The sequence below is a fragment of the Nanorana parkeri genome, unplaced genomic scaffold (genome assembly GCF_000935625.1).
Source record: "Nanorana parkeri isolate BGI_ZX_2015 unplaced genomic scaffold, ASM93562v1 scaffold1393, whole genome shotgun sequence".
NCBI lineage: Eukaryota > Metazoa > Chordata > Amphibia > Anura > Dicroglossidae > Nanorana > Nanorana parkeri.
Genome location: NW_017307661.1, coordinates 210,596 through 230,320, shown reverse-complemented (window position 1 = coordinate 230,320; position 19,725 = coordinate 210,596). Strand labels below are relative to the sequence as shown.

General features: G+C 42.3%; 1 protein-coding gene across 1 annotated transcript in view; it reads left to right on the top strand.

Moving 5' to 3' along the window:
• The window catches only part of LOC108798064 (epidermal growth factor receptor kinase substrate 8-like protein 1), a 305,359-nt gene that overhangs the window by 206,030 nt on the left and 79,604 nt on the right, over positions 1-19,725 (top strand). The gene's annotated exons all lie outside the window — the stretch shown is intronic.

Below are 19,725 nucleotides of genomic sequence, written 5' to 3'. Positions count from 1 at the left end.
TTATATATATATATAAGAAAGCTCCCACTTTATCATCCGACATTACTCCTATACAGCACCTTATCTGATTGCCTTCCAACCACCTAAAGGTTGGTCCCTCACAGGTACCGCAGACCTTCCACACATAGTCAAAGCCATCTTCAATATGCTTCTTGGCAGATCAGTGACGGACAATATTGAACTGGATCGAGTCGACTCCTGCACATGTGCCGTGCTGAAATTTTAGAGGTGCTTTAAACCCTTGACCAGATGGCAGGTCCTAATAGGGGACAATCTCTGGCCTCCCTGGCGCTCTGATACCTGAGCCGCATCTCTCTCCACCAGTGGCGGAACTAATAACCAAACTAATCTCTGGCCTCCCTGGCGCTCTGATACCTGAGCTGCATCTCTCTCCACCAGTGCAAGATTTTATCTTGGGCCCCCCTCACAAGATGGGGGGGCGCGGGAGCGGATCACACTGGCCCCTGCATTAGAGATGCTGTGGGGGTGCCCAGGACCGGACCCCACTGGGCCCCCTACAGCCTCAAGCCCCGGCACCGCCTGCACCGGCGGTAGTTCCGCCACCTCTCTCCACCTTCCTCCCCGGAATCTGCCCTTAGCTGCGACAGTTCTGATTTTATGCACCCGTCACAGCCATCTGCTTCAACATGGTGGCCCGACCAGCTGGGTGAAGCAGACACCTCACGGATGGAAATTTGTGAACTCTTACATGCCTTACCTAGTGAGATGGACCTTGGAGACCCTCGATGCCAGGGTCGAAGAAAACCAAGCAAGTGGAGCAAGCTGTTCAAGCTGAATCCACCTCAATCTCTGAATTGCGCCTCCATCTGGAGGATCTAGAAGACCGTGGCCACCACAATCACCTCCGCCTCAGGGGACTGCCTGAAGCAATAGGCCCGGAGGAGTTACAAGTGACGACTGTGGAGATCTTTAGTCTGCTGCTGGGTGCCTCCTCAGACACAGTGATCAAGATCGACTAGGCTCACAGAGCTCTAGGCCCGCACTCTACCGACACAGCAAGGCTCCTCGATGTAATATGGTGGCTCCTTCGCTACTGTATTAAGGAGGAAATCCTGCAGAAGGCCTGGTGGAGTTCGATGGGGCCAGTGTTCCGGATCTTGCCAGGCTTTTCAAGGGCTACTCTGCAGGGTGCTGCTTCGGCCTCTCCTTGATGGCCTTCGAGCCGCCGGCTTATCCTACAGCTGGGGCTTTTCATTTCACCTTATTGTCAACAAAGACTCGGCTTCCTTTCTTCTTTGCAGTCCGGTGGATCTACCAGCTGTATTTGATTTTTTTTTTAGAGTATTAATTTTTTTTTCAAGTCCTGGTATGGCTTTGCCTTAATCTGGATCGCCTCCCCCACCACCGACCAAACTCTCGTGGTTCTGGACGACTACAGACTTGCTCCGGCCCCCCTCCATGTCGAGCGCTTCCTCTATGCGGCCTGGAATAATAACTCTTTCCGGTGATCTGCTAGAGTTCCTCCTTATCCTGGTGTGGACCCCCATGGATCTTCCTAGCGACTCCCTTGCCTTGTATGTTCCTACCTGCCTCAAGACTCCCCCATTTTTTTGCCTGCTGGGGTGGACTCTTTGTTGCCCTGGGGGGATGTCAGCAGCAGGTACTCTGGACTGATTAGTCTAAATTCTAAATATTTGGCTGTAGCAAGAGGCAGTTTGTTCACAGAAGGGCTGGAGAGCGGTACTATGAGTGTCTGCAGGCAAAAGTGAAGCTTGGTGGAGGTTCCTTGCAAGTCTGGGGCTGCATTTCTGCCAATGGAGTTGGAGATTTGGTCAGGATCAATGATGTCCTAAATGCTGAGAAATACAAGCAGATATTTATCCATCATGCCATCAGGGAGGTGTGCAATGACCCCAGACATACAGCCAATGTCATTTTGAAACTATCTTCAGCGTAAAGAAGAACAAGGAGTCCTGGAAGTGATGATTTGGCCCCCACAGAACCCCATCATCGAGTCTGGCTGGGATTATATGAAGAGACAGAAGGATTTCAGGCAGCCTACATCCACAGAAGATCTGTGGTTAGTTCTCCAAGATGTTTGGAACAACCTACCTGCCGAGTGCCTTCAAAAAACTGTGTGCAGTTGTACCTAGAAGAATCTGTTAACAGAAGCTGTTTTGAAGGCAAAAATGTGGTCACACCAATTATTAATTTGATTAGGATTTCTCATCTGTTTGTTTACTTTCCATTTTGTTAATAAATAAAAATAAACTATTAACACTTTTATTTCTGAAAGCCTTCTTAATTTACAGCATTTTTCACACATGCCTAAAATTTTTGCACACTACTGTATATTTTGTTCAAGAAACTAATTTTAGATCTGACTAGAGCCCAAAGTTCCACAATAGATACTATCCTCACGATTACCATTGTGCCCCCCTTGATTAGACCAAGGGTGTGAGTATTTTACTTCATAGAAGTTTCAGTTGGTGCTTGTTGAACACTCGGCAATGTCTGGAGGGGCCAGGCCCTATTCGATAAGGGTAATCTGGAAAACCAACTTTGTACCTTTGCAAACTTGTACCTCCTTAATTCTAACCAAATTTCATTCTTGGAGGACACGCTAGACGGCCTGCACTCCTTTATGAAGGGAGTTTTGGTTGTTGGGGGAGATTTTAATCTTGTGCTGGATCCTCTTCTTGATTCCCCCAAGTCGTACTGCGTATTCATAAATGCCTTTGTCTCCATCAGCTGGTCGACATCTGGCGCATACTCCATCCTATGAACAGGGATTACACGTTCTTCTCTAATTCACATCAATTGTGTACCAGGATTGACATGTTCTTGGTCCATCATTGTGACTTGACCCAGGTACGCAATGCCTTTATTGGTTCAATCTCACTTTCTGACCAGGCACCAGTTTCCTTGGCAATGGACCTCTCACTAGCGCCTCCACCCTCATGGTCATGGAAACTGAATGAATCTCTCTTGCAGGATGACTCTATTCTGGAGAGCATCCGTTCGGAACTTACACACTATTTCTATCAACTTGCAGCTGGACTGTGATCCCATGATCCTTTGGGAAGCCCATAAGGCTAAAATTTGTGGAATCTCAATAAAGGCATGATACCAGGCTCAAGCGGTCCATCATTGTGACTTGACCCAGGTACGTAATGCCTTTTATTGGTTGCATCTCACTTTCTGACCAGGCACCAGTTTCTTTGGCAATGGACCTCTCACTAGCACCTCCACCCCCATGGTCATGGAAACTGAATTAATCTCTCTTGCAGGATGACTCTATTCTGGAGAGCATCCGTTCGGAACTTACACACTATTTCTGTCAATTTGCAGCTGGACTGTGATCCCATGATCCTTTGGGAAGCCTATAAGGCTTACATTTGTGGAATCTTAATAAAGGCATGATACCAGACTCAAGCGGACCAGGTTGGCGCAGATTGATAAACTCTTTCATGACATTCATGCCCTTGAGGCAACCCATAAGCGCACCTTGGCATCCTCGACTTTGGGTGAGCTTACTATCCTGTGATATCGCCTAAAGTCTTTGTCTGTTTAAACAAGCCTTAACCAAATGTAAACAGATATTCTATGAACGAGGGGATAAATGTGGGAAGCTCCTGGCCAGGCCACTTAGGGCTAAGAGAGAACATTCTCTTAAACCCAAAATGTTAACTCCGCAAGATTCTAGGGTTTATAAAACAGTGGACATAGCCAACATTTTTTTACTCTACTACTCCTCCTTGTACAACCTCGACTCTGACTACCGGGAACCTCGAGATTCTACTTTTTGTCGATGCTATGGAGTCTTACCTGACTGATTCGGGAAAGCCCAGCCATTTTGGAAGAAGTTGTCTGTTCTCTTGTTTAGCCACTTACTCAGTGGAAATTGACACAGGCTATGGTTCACACGAGTACTGGGAAAGCATCTGGCCCTGACAGGTTCATGCTTACCTATTATAAGAGGTTTCAGGATATTTTCTCACCCTATTTTATGTGTGCCTTCAACGGGATAGGTAACGGAGGATCATTTCCTTTAGACTCTCTTGGAGCCCACATTACAGTGATCCCGCTTCAATGTCCCAATTACAGGCCCATTTCTGATTAATATGGGCTTGAAACTCCTCGCTAAAATTCTCATGACTAGGCCTGGTCCAGGCCATTGTTCATTCGGATCAGATATGTTTCGTCCCCACCAAGAAGGCACGAATAATAGGACCAGGGACGTGACCTATACGTTGAAGTCCACAGCTACTCCACTAATACTTTTATCAACGGACACTGAAAAAGCATTAGATTGGGTGAACTGCAGTTTATGGGTTAATTCTGCAATTAAATATCTGGGAACAATGATACCCAAAGATCTGACTGAGACTTTTGCCCTTAACTTTCCTCACCTTGTCTCCCAGATAAAACAGGATCTTCAGAATTTGAATTCCGGCAGGTTCTCCTAGTTTGGAAGATGTAACATCATTAAAATAAATGTTATGCCTCACATCCTATACTTCTTCCAAGCTCTTCTGATACGAGTCCCGACTTGGCTCTTGAAGATGGTAAATAGAAAGTTTTCCCAGTTCTCGTAGACTTATAAACCTCCATGCCTAAAGTTCTGTTGTGTATTTGCGTTGGGTATTAGAACCAGATTATAATGAATAATTAATTAGTAGTGCCTCCACCTACTTTTCTCAAAAGCACCAAAATATTAATGAATAATAAAAATAATAATAATACCCAAATATAAGGCGATAATGAATTTGTTTCTGTCTGGATTAGTTAATGAAATTGTATGGATATCAATAGATATATAAACTATATATTTTGTTTTATATTATTCCAGTATAGTCCTATACCTTAATATGTATTAATGTGTGTTAGTCTTCCGGTGCTCCTTGGACTGGTTCATAATTGATTGAATTGAAACATTTAAAACATCTACCCCATAAATATCAAATTACAATATAGCCATGTAACAATCAGTAACTCTACATTTTGATTATACATTTTCCATATAGCATTTAGGTATTAATATTACATGTTATCCCATGAAGGAAAACAAAACACCGGATTATTTTATTGGGAAAAAAATTCCTTCACAATTCTCGATGATTTGAATCTGTTGAACCATCAGAGCGATTAGGACATCTCGTTCATGCCGAAACCTTTCGTTCCCTTATTCAGGAATCCGGTTTTAAGCTTCTAAACAGACGGTATAGGACGCCTCAGTTCTGTTTCCTTCTATTTCTGAACACTGTTGGTGCTGTAATGAATCACACGTTGACCTACTTCATATTTTCTGGTCCTGTCCTAAAGTGGTGCCCTTCTGGTTGGTGGTTAAGTGCCTGATTCAGAAGTTTACTACCAGGGAAATTCCCTGGCATCCAGCATTTTGTATTTTGAAAACTTATAAATAAAGAATGCAAAAAAAAAGAAAACACAATTTATTATTCCAAATATTAGTAAAACCAAACCATATAGTAATATTTATATATAGCTGAAATGCAGCTAGTAAAACTTTCAGTACGAGGTAATGACAAAAGAATGTGCAGATTTAACACGTGACAAATTTTTAGAGCTCAAAATACTTAATACGCATGAACCAAAATGGAATACTTCTCTTCCACACAGGACTAGCTAATTAGTTTCGAATTTAGCTGGGGTAAAAGACAAATTTCAGTATATATATATATATATATATATATAATCAGACTAAACTATTGACTATAAGCCCATATTAGCTAATTTTATCACAAAATTTAAATTAGAGATAATTTTTGCTGTAGATAACATTTCTCTAATCTGCTTTTGATGCTAACACTATATAACCAAATGGTCAGATTAAATAATTTAGTCTGATATATGGCTAGCATAAATTGGTTTCAGATAGATACAAATCTATACTTTACCACCAATTTAGAGATTCTTTGATCTCAGACAGTTCTATTCAGCCTTGGTCAATTTATGGACAGAAGTTCTTTTTTAGATGTTCCTCTCTCCTTATTCTTGGTCTCTTCCCTTCGTGCTTTCTTAGTTGGTTCATGTTCTCTTTCAGTCTCATCCCCTCTTGTCTCATTCTCTCTTCATTCTTTTTTGTCTTGTCTCTCCTCTCCCAAATTTCTCCTAGCTTTTATCACCCACAATTTTGGGAGGGGAAGATACCATCTCATCTTACCTTTGACATCACTTCTCATCTCACTTTACTCCAAGGTATACCCACTATTACTGAATGGGGCAGTATTGATATAGGAATAATTTTTAATTAGATGACCTCTTCACCTGGGATTATATAGATACATAAATTTTAGAGATAGCTAGCTACTAGTCCGAAGTCCCAGATATTCAATAAACATCTATCTCCTTAAAGGAGAACTATGGGGTCAGGGCTTTCCCCATAGTTCTCCTTAGGGTAACGGGAGGACACAAACTAGCGTCCTCCCGTTACCCTAAGCTCAGTATACCGCGAGCTACAGCTCGCGGTATACTGAGACGCTGGAGCGGATCCCGACATCAATGTCGAGATCCGCCCAGCTGCGTGAGTGACAGCTGGCTCTGCCTATCTAGAGGCAGAGCCTACTGTACCCGCCCCCTCCCCTGTCACGGCAGAGAGCCGTGACAGGATCGAGAGGTGAGCGAACGCCGGTATATGTTCGCTCACCTCCCGATCTACTGAGCCGACCTGTGACAGTCTCATTGTCACAGGTCGGCTAGAACTATGAGGTGAGTGAGAAGCACTCACCTCATAGTTCTCCTTTAAGACAATGGAGTGTAGATAGTTTAAGGAGAGAAAGACAAAAAAAATCTTTCTACATACCACTGAGGATGATGTAATTTGTGCTAAGAGTGTGGTTACTTTAATCCCTTCATGATTATTACAGATAATATAATAATGTAATCAATATAAACATTTGTAATGTAGCTAATACCATATTAATAGTATATATCAGTTAGTAAAATCAATTAATATAAATAGGATATACATCTTGAATAGTGCATTATGAAAACAAATTACTTAATTAAGCAAGTATTTATATATCTCATGCAATATTAATAATAAAATCAACATCATTAGTTATACTAATCCTATCAAATAAGAATAATATATAAAAGGTATTTTTCAATGTGAACTCGTATTCATATCTTAAAAAGAAGAAAGAAAAATTAAATAGGATGGTGAATAGTTCTTTGTCCTTTTTCAATCCTGAGACATGGTATCTTCATTAACCTTACAGTCTGGTTCCATTGTCAACCTTTATCTTGTTATTATCCAGGCTGACTAAACCCACCAAATTTATAACTTGGCAATATATGATGTTAGAGTCTGAGAAAAGTATTGAAACCATGAACTTAAATTCACCTTTATTCTTCAGAATAAGAGAACAACATGGCATTCAGTGTGCCTATGTTGCATTATGTATAGGTGATAAGTCTAAACCTCACAGTTTCTTTCTGCTCAATAGTTCCAACAATGGATACTTACTGGTGACGTTACATTTGAACTACCACAGCCTCCAACTGTGTTACAGATCTATAGAAGGCTGAGACAGCCTGTTTGGATTGTCTGATTGCACTATTCCAGAGTACTAGGTTTCATTGGCTATGGTCTCCATTCGGGAGGAAAATTGGTATATTGCGGTGGGGGTTTAGAAGAAGGAAAGCACAAGGTCTCGAAATGTTGTATTTATATGTGATGTCATGTTTATCTGACATCGAATAAAGATGGATTGATAAAGTGGACCTCTGGTGTGCTGATGGCTTACTGTTCCATGCGGCACCATCCACAGCCCATTTCAGCACCCACCAAAATATTCAAAGTGGGATTCCAGACTGGAGTGTGATCGAATATTTACTTATTTTTGCAATAGACCCATTTCCAAGGTCTGACAGTCCCTCTTCCTAGGTCCCAAAATTACCCCACATTCTTGGTGAGCAATAATGCATCTATAAAAATTAGAGGTGTAGTGATATTTTTCCATTCCTCATTTCCCTGCACCTTTTTAGACTCAACATTTTACCACAAGGGGACATTCCTCTTTGTAAACTGCCAGGTGTACAAGTGAACCTTTACCTTTGCTACCTGCCTAACTTTAATCAAGCCCCATACCTCCTTTTTCATTTGGACAAGTTAGAAAGCTTCACAGAGGGCTCAGTCATCCTTCAGTTTTGTTATAGATGCCCAGCTGGACTCATCTACTGCTAAATTACAACATTCCCTGTCAACAAATTTCTTTCACCACTATCAACTGATGGATATCTGGAGAGTTCTCCATCCCACTGAAAGGGACTTTACTTTCTATTCAAATACTCATTGCTGATACAGTAGACTGGATTACTTCCTGTATATGTTTAGCTCAAGGTTCCCAAAACAAAAACGCCAACCTTGCTGTGGCACCTCAATGAGCTACTCTTAAAGAACTCAGTTGTCCTGTGTAGCAGAAACCATAAATCATTTTTTTATCTGACTACCTCCACGATCACACAGCCCCCTCAATCAGGTGGGAAGCAAGGGAAGATAGAATGTACCCTTATCTTTCATGGTGCTCACATTAATAGAGAAAAGGCACCATACACAATTGCTCGAACTTTTGGACCTTAGTTATGAGACACCATGATTCTTTAGCACCTGTTGTATATGAGTAGGGTACCAGTGTGGTCGACTCCTAACAAGATCTTTTAAGGCATGTCAGACCAAAATGTTCATCCCCAAAATACGTACTTCATAGGCTAAGCTTGAACATCTACACATATAGCCACTTTCTTTCACCAGTACTACACCGACCTATATAACCTAGAACAGCCAAACCCTCTTAATAACTAACCAAAATATTGAATGTAGGTCCAGTGTACTTTTATATTTACCTTACCCAAACAGGCTAGGTTAGACTTTGCTGTACCATTCACTGCTGATAAAGTGTAAGACTATACCTGACTGCTCGTGTAATACTGCACATGCCCATGGTCCTGTCTTCCGCATGCAGCATAATGTACGCGCAAAGACACGCTAGCACACAGAATATGACAAAACCTCCTCTGATAGATGGGTCTATTTAAACCAGCTTGCCCTGTGGATTATTGCTGAACAGTCTTTCAGCTTTTCAGCTCGTGTGTTGCTTCCTGTTACTCTGCCTGTTTACCTGTTGCCTTGACCCAGATTGCCTCAGACTACACCTGATTGCTGCCTGCCCTCTGCTTGCTCCTGGATTATGCTTTTGTCTTCTGCTCCTGTACCTCGCTGCTCAACTGGTGTGACCTCTGGCCTATCTGACTTTGCCTCAGCTTCTCGATTTTGCACCACGCTGACCTGCTGGCTGGATCCTGGTCCTGTCTCTCCTTTTTTGGAAACCAGCTTCTGGACTGTGTCTTGGCACAGTGTCTATACACCCTTTGGCACCTGTTCTACTCTTCGTCCTCTCGCTCCCTATCTCCACTCTCAGGGGTGTGGGACAGGAGGTGCAAGGGAGGCCTCCTCAGCTAATTCAGTCTTCTACCAGGTACGTGAAAGTACCGTTCAGCCAGATGTCTGAGACTGAGAGGAGTGCCTTTCCCATGGAGGTATTGTGTCAGCAAATAGCCTCCCTCACCCATGCTGTTAAGAATCTACAAGAAGGGTATTTCCAACTTAAAGGATGCATGGCATGAAAGCTATAGCCTCCTCTGTTGCTACTCCTCAAGCTCATAATCCTCCACCTTCTGTAACGCCAGCTACAGCACCTGCTCTATCAGTTCCAGCTCCAGAACCCCATGTACCAGTGCCAGAGTGAGTCTCCGGTGACCGCATGACATTCCGTGTGTTTAGAAACGCTTGCCAGTTATACTTCGCACTGCAATCCCCTAACATTTACTTCAGAAGTAACCAAGGTTGGATTCGTCATTTCACTTCTCTCAGGGGAACCCCAGTCTTGGGCCCACCATCTTTTGGAGCAGGAAAGTTTTGAATACCTTGAGTACCCTATTTGAGGCCATGGCTCAACTCTATGATGATCCCCAACGTTAATCCACTGCGGAGGCTATTCTTCATTCTCTCCAGCAAGGGCATCACCCTGTCGAAGATTTTTTAGCAGAACTTCGTAAATGGGGGGCCGATACAAACTGGAATGATGCGGCCCTGTGTCACCAGTTCCGTTTAAGTTTGTCAGAGACATTGGCATTGCTCATGTAGAGACCCCTGACACTCTTGAGGAGCTTGTACTTTAGAGTTGATCGACGCATGGTACTGGCCGTCTTACATGAATGTTCCCACACGTTCCACTTGCACCTGCCGCTCCTTCAGTAGAACCTTCTGCTGCTACTCATTCCACAGAAGTTTAACCTATGCAACTGGGCCTTGTGCGTGCCCCTCTGACTCCTAAGAAAAGACAACGTCGCCACAGCAATAATCTGTGCTTGTTTTGTGGGAAATACGGCCACTTCCTGCGTGGCTGTCCACTACAACGACCGAGTAAGTCCATTTCCTCCATCAGTACCTCCAGTTGCTTTGCTAAGAATAGATTTTCTCACATCACTCTCAACATTTCTCTAGAGATAGGTGGAAGAAACATCCAGGTGACAGCTATAATTGATTCTGGCGCATGTAGCTGCTTTATGTATAAGCATTTCGCTCTACAACATCAAATCCCTCTGCAAACTAGAGCTCAACCTCTAGTTATCCAGTTGGCAGATGGGTCTCATCCCAACTCTGCCCCAATAATCCAAGAGACTTGCCCAGTACATACATTGACTCGTATAGGTCACCAAGAGTACCTTCATCTGGACATAATCTCCTCAAATGGGTATCCCGTGGTTACAGGTGTATAACCCGCAAATTGATTGGATTTCTGAAACAGTAACCTTTTCTTCTCAATACTGCCTTCTATATTGTGTTCCTTCAAAGCCTCTCTTGGAACTGTAGCCAGAGGCCACTGTTTCACCGCTTGTTCCGCTTGTTGACTTTCTTGATGTATTTGATAAAAAAACATGCAGATACCCTTCCTCCTCACTGTCCCTATGATTGTCCAATTGAGTTATTGCCAGGAGCTGAAATTCCTTTTGGCCGAGTCTATCCTTTATCTGAGCCAGAACTAGAGACTCTACGTGAGTACATGAAGAAAACCTGAATGAGGGATTTATTCACCCCTCAACTTCACCTGCTGGGTCAGGCATATTTTTCGTCGAAAAAAAAGGACCACACATTCAACCCTTGCATAGACTACCGGAATTGAATAAAATCACAGTGAAGAACAGATATCCTTTACCTCTAGTGCCAGAACTTTTTCAACATTTCAGGTCCGCAAAGGTTGTTACCAAACTGGACGTACGCGGAGCTTATAACTTGGTGAGGATACGTGAAGGGGATGAGTGGAACTTTGAATATCTAGTGATGCCGTTCGGGTTATGCAATGCCTCAATAACCTTTCAACACCTCGTGAATGACTTCAGGGACTTTTTAGACCTCTTCATGATTGTATATCTTGAGGATTTTCTAATCTTCTCTTCATCTCTCGATTCACATCAAGAGCATGTGAAAAAGCTCCTTAGTCCACTACATGAGCACAAGTTGTATGTCAAGACAGAGTAGTGTGACTTTAAAAAAAGACACTATTCAATTTCTGATTATTTCTACTACCGGTGTCTCTATTGACCCCAAAACAGTTACTGCCATTTTAGACTGGCCTGCACCTACAAATCGTAAAGGAGTGCAAAGATTTGTTAGGCTCGCTACCTTTTACAGCAAATTTAACCAAAATGTTTCTGCTATTATCAACCTGATTACCCAACTGAGCAAGGGGCTCAGTTCCAGTGTTCCCCAACAGCTCACTCTGCATTCGATAACCTAAAAGGATTTTTCCCCAGTCGTCTTCCAAGACAGCCTCAGAGAGAGCAGCTCCTCCTCCAGACAGACGAAAGCCTGCCTTCAACATCACCCCTTCATTTATCGTGTTTCCTATGTCTGAAGGAGATATGTCCATTTGGAGCTCTCTCTCTCTGAGACTGTGTGGAACAAGGGTGAGTGAATGCCCCCAGTACCTCTCCCATGGCTGCAGCAACGGATGAGGTCCTGGCTCCTTTTTCCCTCTCAGTGCCTGGGGAGGTTCTGTACAGTAGGTGACGCTTCTCCCCTGGTGCTGGCCGCAATGAATGTACTGTTCCTGTGGCCTGCGCTTTACGGGCGCACCGAGGCTCAAGCTCCAAGCCTCATTCTGGCGCGGGGGGGAAAGGAGGGGCAATGGCGGCACTAATATTCCCTAAATGGGACATGTGATCCTCAGGAGAGCCTGTGGATACACACAACAGGAGAAGCAGGGACATGGAGGCTTTCCAATCATCTTCTCCAGTGGATGCAGCCACTGGTCAGGTAAGGCAGTGCTTGCAATATGCCTCTCTTCTGACTATATATTCTCTGCTTTTCACTGAAGACTCTCTGGTGTAGGTCTATGTTGTGTTTGCATGAGTGGACTCTGGTTACTGTTCAGAATGTTGGGCCTAAGAAAAATGTTTTTTATTTTTATAGGCTAAACCTATGGAAAGGGTTAATTATGTGCCTAGGAAAAAATGTGTTGTAGACATGTGCGCCGGCAAAAAAATTGTTTTGTTTCATTTCGATTCGGATTTTGCGTTATTTTGTTTTTCGGAATTCGGGTCCGAAAGTCAATTAGTTTCGGGATTCGGACTAAATTAGTTAGCGGTAGTCTGTACGAATGTTCGTTTCATTTTCGTTGCATTGCAGCAAAGAGACAATAAAAAAAAAATGTTTTGTCACTTTGCTGCAATGAAAATGCGTCCACAAACGAAAATTCGGTCAGACTATCGCGAACAAATTTCATCCGAAATTTCGTTTTCGGAAATTCGTATTCGTTTTCATTCGCCATTTCTGTTATTCGGAAATTCGGATACATCCGAATCTCCAAATAACGAAAAATGTGTCCGAAAAACAAATTTTTCCAAAACTAATCACACGTGTCTAATGTGCTGTTTGTGGGAAAAAGCAAAATATTTCTGCTACCGAGCCATTGTGTCAAACTTGTATTGATGGATTTTTTAAAGAGGAATCGGCAGCAGCTTGCAGTTGTCTTTTCACCTCTGTTAAGGAAGAGTTGGCGTTTACTTTTTTTTCATTTAAATCTTTGATTGAAGATTTAAAGAAGCCAGAGTCCACTTCAGTGCCTAAACTACCTGTGTCTTTAGTAACCAGACAGAGATCACTTGATCCATCCATACAGGATGAGTTCAGTGATTCAGATCTGCCCTGTGTAGGCAAATCCTCAGAGGAAGAATATAATGTTCAATTAGAAACAGCAGAAGAGTATACTTCCATTTCCAGATTTAAATGATCTCTTGAAGATGCAGATGATCTCCTGAAAGCTATTTACCAAATGTTAGAAATACAGGAGGACAAGGTTGAGATGTCCAGGCATGATCTGATGTACCAGGGATTGCAAAGAAAGAAAGCAAGAGTTTTTACTATTCATAAAGTCCTATCTGAATCAGTTTTAAGAGAATGGGCTAAGCCGGAAAAGAAGCCTTTTTTCTTGCAAAAAAAAAAAGGAGATTCCCTTTTGATGAGGATCCAACTTTGATCAGGACACCCCTATCTAAAGTGTCAAAAAATGCAGAATTGGCATTTGAGGATATGGATAAGGCACCCACTGATGCATTAGAGCTTGACCGTGTGCACAGGGTACAATCCTTCCGCAATCCGGCATCCGAGGCTCCAAGAGATGTTCTCTGTCGGGTTAATTTTTTTTCTGTTAAGAAAGATATCTTACATTGAGCTTGGACTAAAGGCCCTGTGGAATTCAACGGTGCTATGATTCAAGTAATGCCTGATCTCTCACGTCATACCTTAAGGATGCGCAGATTGTTGAAACCTCTGCTGGATGCAGTGAGAGAAGTGGGTGCCTCATACCGCTGGGGCCATCCCTAGTGGTACTGCATAATGAGGAATCCTTCTTCCTACATCAGCTGCATCAGCTCCCGGACCTCTTTTGCTTTTTGGGGATTGAGGCTATTGATCTACCGAATTGGCTGGATTTCCCGATCACCCCCCTGGATGTTTCCATGCTTCCTCCTCGGCAACCCATTCAGAGGCCGACATCGCTCTTTCCAATGTCCCTCCTCTAGGTCTGATCCTACCTGGCACGAATCCTGAGATGTAGTCTACCTGCCATTTCGGAACCTCACTGCTGCCTCAACCGGACTCACCGTTGAATCCGTTTGTATGTTTTCTTAAGCATCTCAGGACCGTCTTTGATGCGTTTGTATTATTACTCTGCAGTGCTCTAGGTTTTTTTTTTTTCTCAGTACAATGTTTCTTACATCTTGTTCAGACATTTTACTGTCATCGCTGATTGCTGTTCAGTTTCTTTCCACTGCATGTAACCATTGTGTTGTTATGATATATAAATAATTAATAAAAAGTAGAAATCCCCTCTGTACAGATATGAACAAAAAAGCGCCAGAAGGGACTGCTCAGCCAGGATATACCAATATGATCAAAAGTATAATCAGAACTAAATCTGTTAAAAAATGGAAGCAAATTTGTAGAAAGTCTGCAGGATGCTGCCCCTAACCAGCCAGGGAGACTGCAAAATCTAGGGAAAAAACATAAACAAGGGGCGCCTTTCCTGGTGCAGACAAATTTATTAAGAACAAGATCAAAGGTAAATATGAAACATACTCACAAAGATCGGCATGATTATAATATAAAGAGTAGGTACATGGACCCAAGAGAAAGTCTATGATAACTATGTGATGACGCGTTTCCGGGGTCACGCCCCCTTCATCAGATCAGTATCTGATGAATTGTTCCTTTAACAATACATCAGATCAGTATCTGATGGAGGGGGCGTGACCCCGGAAACGCGTCATCACATAGTTATCATAGACTTTCTCTTGGGTCCATGTACCTACTCTTTATATTATAATCATGCCGATCTTTGTGAGTATGTTTCATATTTACCTTTGATCTTGTTCTTAATAAATTTGTCTGCACCAGGAAAGGCGCCCCTTGTTTGTGTTTTTTCCCTAGAAATCCCCGCTACTGGATATTGTCACTAGGGAATCACTAAGCCGCTTCAACAATACAAACCAACAGTTTGAGCACTGAATTTTGGAAATTAGAGAGTGCTAAAGGACCTCAACCTAAATCATTAACAGACCTAGAAATTTCTAAAAATGTATAAAGTGCCTAAAGTGCATATATATGTGTGCAAAAAGCAAAACACTAATAATAGTTGATAAATCTCATGCACATAATCATTATAAAATAATCACAGTGATAAGAAAAAGGGTAAAATTCCCCAATGTATAAGTGACCAATGATCAATATGTGATCAATATGTGATCAATGATAAATAGTGAACAATAATTAATAAGTGATCAATAATAAATATAAATAAAGTAATCATGCATAAGCAATGAATTATCCACAGTGAATCAAATGAGTCTCAACCTATCTGCTCCTTTCTTGCCTTTTTACTGTTTATGTATTGGTATAATTTTTTTGGTTCCTTTTACTGATTGTGGCGATATGCTTCTCGCGCTCTATTTTAGCTGCCCGAATTTCATGTTTACATCTTTTATTACGTTCCTTGTAGTTTTGGAATGCCAATGCCGTCCCCTCCATCTTATATTTTCTAAATGCCACTCTCTTGTCCTTGATGTGTTGCTTTACTGTTTTATTTAGCCATGCAGACTTAGTTTTTGATCTTTTAATTGTATTACCCAATGGTATACACTTGGTAATAGCATTATGTAATGTACTCTTAAAAAAATCCCACTTCTGGTCAGTGTTCAGTGTGAGAAATAAGTTGTCTGGCGCAGCTTATCAAAGTTTGTCTTTCTGAAGTTTAGTGTTCTTGTCCGACCCGCGCGCTTCTCTTTCCTGTACCCAATATTAAAAGTAATCACATTGTGATCACTATTACCCAGTGTCTCCCTAACTGCAATATCTTCAACTAACTCCGCATTATTGGAAATGATTAAATCTAGGATGGCATTTTTCCTAGTTGGAACCTCAACCATCTGATCCATGAAGTTGTCCCGCAACAGGTTCAGAAAACGACCCACCTTTATCGAATGAGAGGTTCCATTAGCCCAATTGATGTCTGGATAATTGAAGTCGCCCATCACAACAACATTACCCTGCTTCGCAGCTATTTCTATTTGGGAGTGCAGGTGAGCCTCCTCCTCTTCCCCCTAAGTTTCGGAGGTTTATAACAAACACCCACAATTAGTTTAGACTAGCCTCCGTCCTATCTAGTTCTAGCCTCATGGACTCCACGCCGTCGCTACTCTCTGACGTGATATCATCCCTGATGTGCATATAATTTTTAGCCAAGTTTCAGCTATTCCCACTATATCGAAGTCCTCTTCCAGTAGCATAACTTTGAGTTCTACTAATTTATTTGCTAGACTTCTAGCATTGGTGTACATACATTTGATTTTTGTACTAGTATGGGTTACATGTTTACTCCTTTCTTGCGCCCCCCTACTTTTTTATTGGACCTTGGTATGGGTGATACCTTACTAATTTGATTAACATGGGGCGATTGATTCACTATATTGACTATGTTGACTGGAGTGAGCCCTCTGTCCCCCCTGTATTACTGCCCTCTGTATTAATTGTCCCTATAGTTACTTGTTCTATATTAATTTTATACATTTTTATTCACTCCCCCCATTATCTAGTTTAAAAGCTCCTCCAGTCTTTTAACCATTTTTTCCACCAAAAGTGCTGCATCTTCCCCATTAAGATGCAGCCCGTCTCGGCTGTAGAGACGGTAACTGACTGAGAAGTCAGCCCAGTTCTGCAGGAAACCAAAGCCCTATTTCTGACACCAGCTCTGGAGCCACTTAATAAGTTCCCTCAACTCTCACTGTCTCTCTGGAGTGGCTCGTGGCACCGGCAGTATCTCAGAGAATACTACCGTGGAGGTCCTTTTCTTCAACCTAGCACCTAAGTCCCTGAACTCGCTTTTTAGGACACTCCATTTGCCTCCTATTTTGTCAATGGTGCCGATGTGCACCATGACAGCTGGGTCGTGCCCCGCCCCATCCAGTAATCTGTCCATTCGTTCCGTAATGTGTCGATCACGAGCCCCCGGTAAGCAACAGACTGTTCAACGCTCACGGTCCCGATGGCAGATTTCCATGTCTGTCCATCTGATGATGGAATCCCCCACCACCAGAATCTGTCTCTCTTGTCCCCCCATCCTGCTCCCATCCTTACTGGAGCAGTCACTCCCCCTGTGCTCCAGCAATGCCTCCCCTGAACTAAAACCCCCAACATCCTGCAACCTGGCATATTTATTGGGGTGTATCAGTTCAGGGCTGGCCTCTCTCGCACTCTTCCCTCTACCGGTAACCCAACTGCCTACCTCGGTATCCTGCTCCTCCAAATCCCCCTCCTCATCTATACCACCCTCCACCACAGCCTGGTGCGTCAAGTCCAGACTCCTTTCCATGTTGTTTATGCTCCTCAGTGTGGCCAGTTTGTTGTTTAGAGCCATAACCTGGGCTTCCAAACAAACAACTAGCTCACACCCGGTGCAACAGTATTCACCCTCGAATGCATGTTCAAGAAACGCATACATTGCACAAGATGTGCACCGGGTAGCATACCCACTCATGGAAGTCATTTAAAACATTTTTTTAATCTGAACGTTTAATTATTTATTTTAGGCCTAGGTGTACCCAAGCGGTTTTTATACTAATACCCAGGGACTATAAAACTGAGACCCAGTAGTTGTTATACTAAGGCCCAATAAGTTGTTATGCTAATGCCCAGGAGTTATTATACTAATATCCAGGAACTATTACACTAGTGTCCAGGAACGATTACATTAATGCCCGGGATTTATTATACTTTTCCCCACGAGATATTGCACCAATACCCAGTAATTGTTACACTAATACCCAGGAGCTACTACACCAATGCCCAGCAGTTAATACACTTGCAGCTAATACACAATGCCTAGCTGATCAATTGATTGCTGCCCGCTGATAAAATAGTCAACGCCCAGCCTATAGTACAATTAATACCCAGCAGATAATATAATTAGTGCACAGCTGACAGTATAATATAATTAATGCCCAGCTGTTAGTACAATTAATTAATGGCAAGCCAATAGTACAAAAACATTGCCAGCTGATAATGTAATTAATGCCCAGTCAATAGTACAATTAACCCCTTCATGACTGAGCTTGTTTTTAGTTTCTGTTCGTAAATGACTGACACGCTTTTGACATTTTTGCTGTGTGATTCTTCCACGTCAGTAATATACTTTTTTACAAAGTGCACCCACAAATAATCAAAAATATTTTTTTTTAACTCTTAGCACAGTCAGTACACACAGAACACTCGGTATACTCTCAGTAGATCACACAAATGCACTGCGTTAATCAATAATCATAATACGTGAAAAATATAGTGCTAAATATCAAATAGATCACATATAACCAATATAATTAATAAATAAATACTCTGAAAAGTAAACACAAAGGGGGCGCCTTTCCTAGTGCAGATCAATTTATTTCAATAAGCACGAAGTGAAAAAGAGATAAAATGGTACTCACAAACATGAGTGTTACACAGGCATGGGATGGGAGCTGACATGCAGTAAGACATCCACTAGACAATTCCTGTGTGTGAAGACGTTGACGCATTTCCGGGGCACGCCCCTTCATCAGAACATGATGTTCTGATGAAGGGGGCGTGCCCCGGAAATGTGCAGGGGATGAGATCTATATACACTGTGCTCCCCGCTGAGAAACGTTTGTCCTTTCCATACGTCAGAGAAATTATATTTCACCTCTAATCACATTCAACATATCAGTCACAGAGAGATGAAACCGATTCCCTGATGAAACATAATACAAGCTATGTGCCCATATAAAATTGCTGGTTTTGGGTCTGGGGCCTGTTTGCAGCAGCCATGCAGTGAGTGGACTTCAACAAAAAAATAAATAAACCCAGGACCGCGCTAGGAGATAGTGAAAACAATTATCAATATACGTTATTAGTATATAAATTAGAAGCTGGGTATTTCTTATTAGGATATACAGCAGGGGTAGCCAAACTCCGGCCCTCCAGCTGTGGTGAAACTACAAATCTCATGAGGCATTGCAAGATTCTCACAGCCACAGACATGACTCCCAGAGAGAGATGCATCATGGGATTTTTAGTTTCACCACAGCTGGAGGGCCAGAGTTTGGCTACCCCTGATATACAGTATAACTGAAAAAACTGCACAGCAAAATGTCAATATAAACCAATAGTCCATATATAAGTTCAACCCTACATGAGTTATCATACATTCCAACATTGAACAAACTAGTAATCCTTCAGTGTACATATCTCACCCATGTACAAAACATCAAATACTAACAGTAATAAAGAAGTCCAATGTATCCAATATTTCCACAAAATATTTGTTAGATCTTCAGTGAACAATACTTAATCCACACCACTTGTGTACCCCACACTAGACCTGTGCACAGCATAAAAATTAATTTCGGACGAAACAAATTAAAAATTAAAACAATTTTCATTTGTTTTGGTTGATGAAACAAATAATTATGCCGTTATGGATATGGAGGCAACGAACCTCCGAATCCGAAATCACACATTTAAACAGCAGAACGTGCGGCGGCCATATCGTTCTGCACATGCGCGCCGCTATCTTGACCATGCAAGCACTGCGCGGCGTCGGGTAATGTTATACGTATCCAAGATGGCGGCACCCATACACACGTATGAGATAAGATCTAAGATGGCAG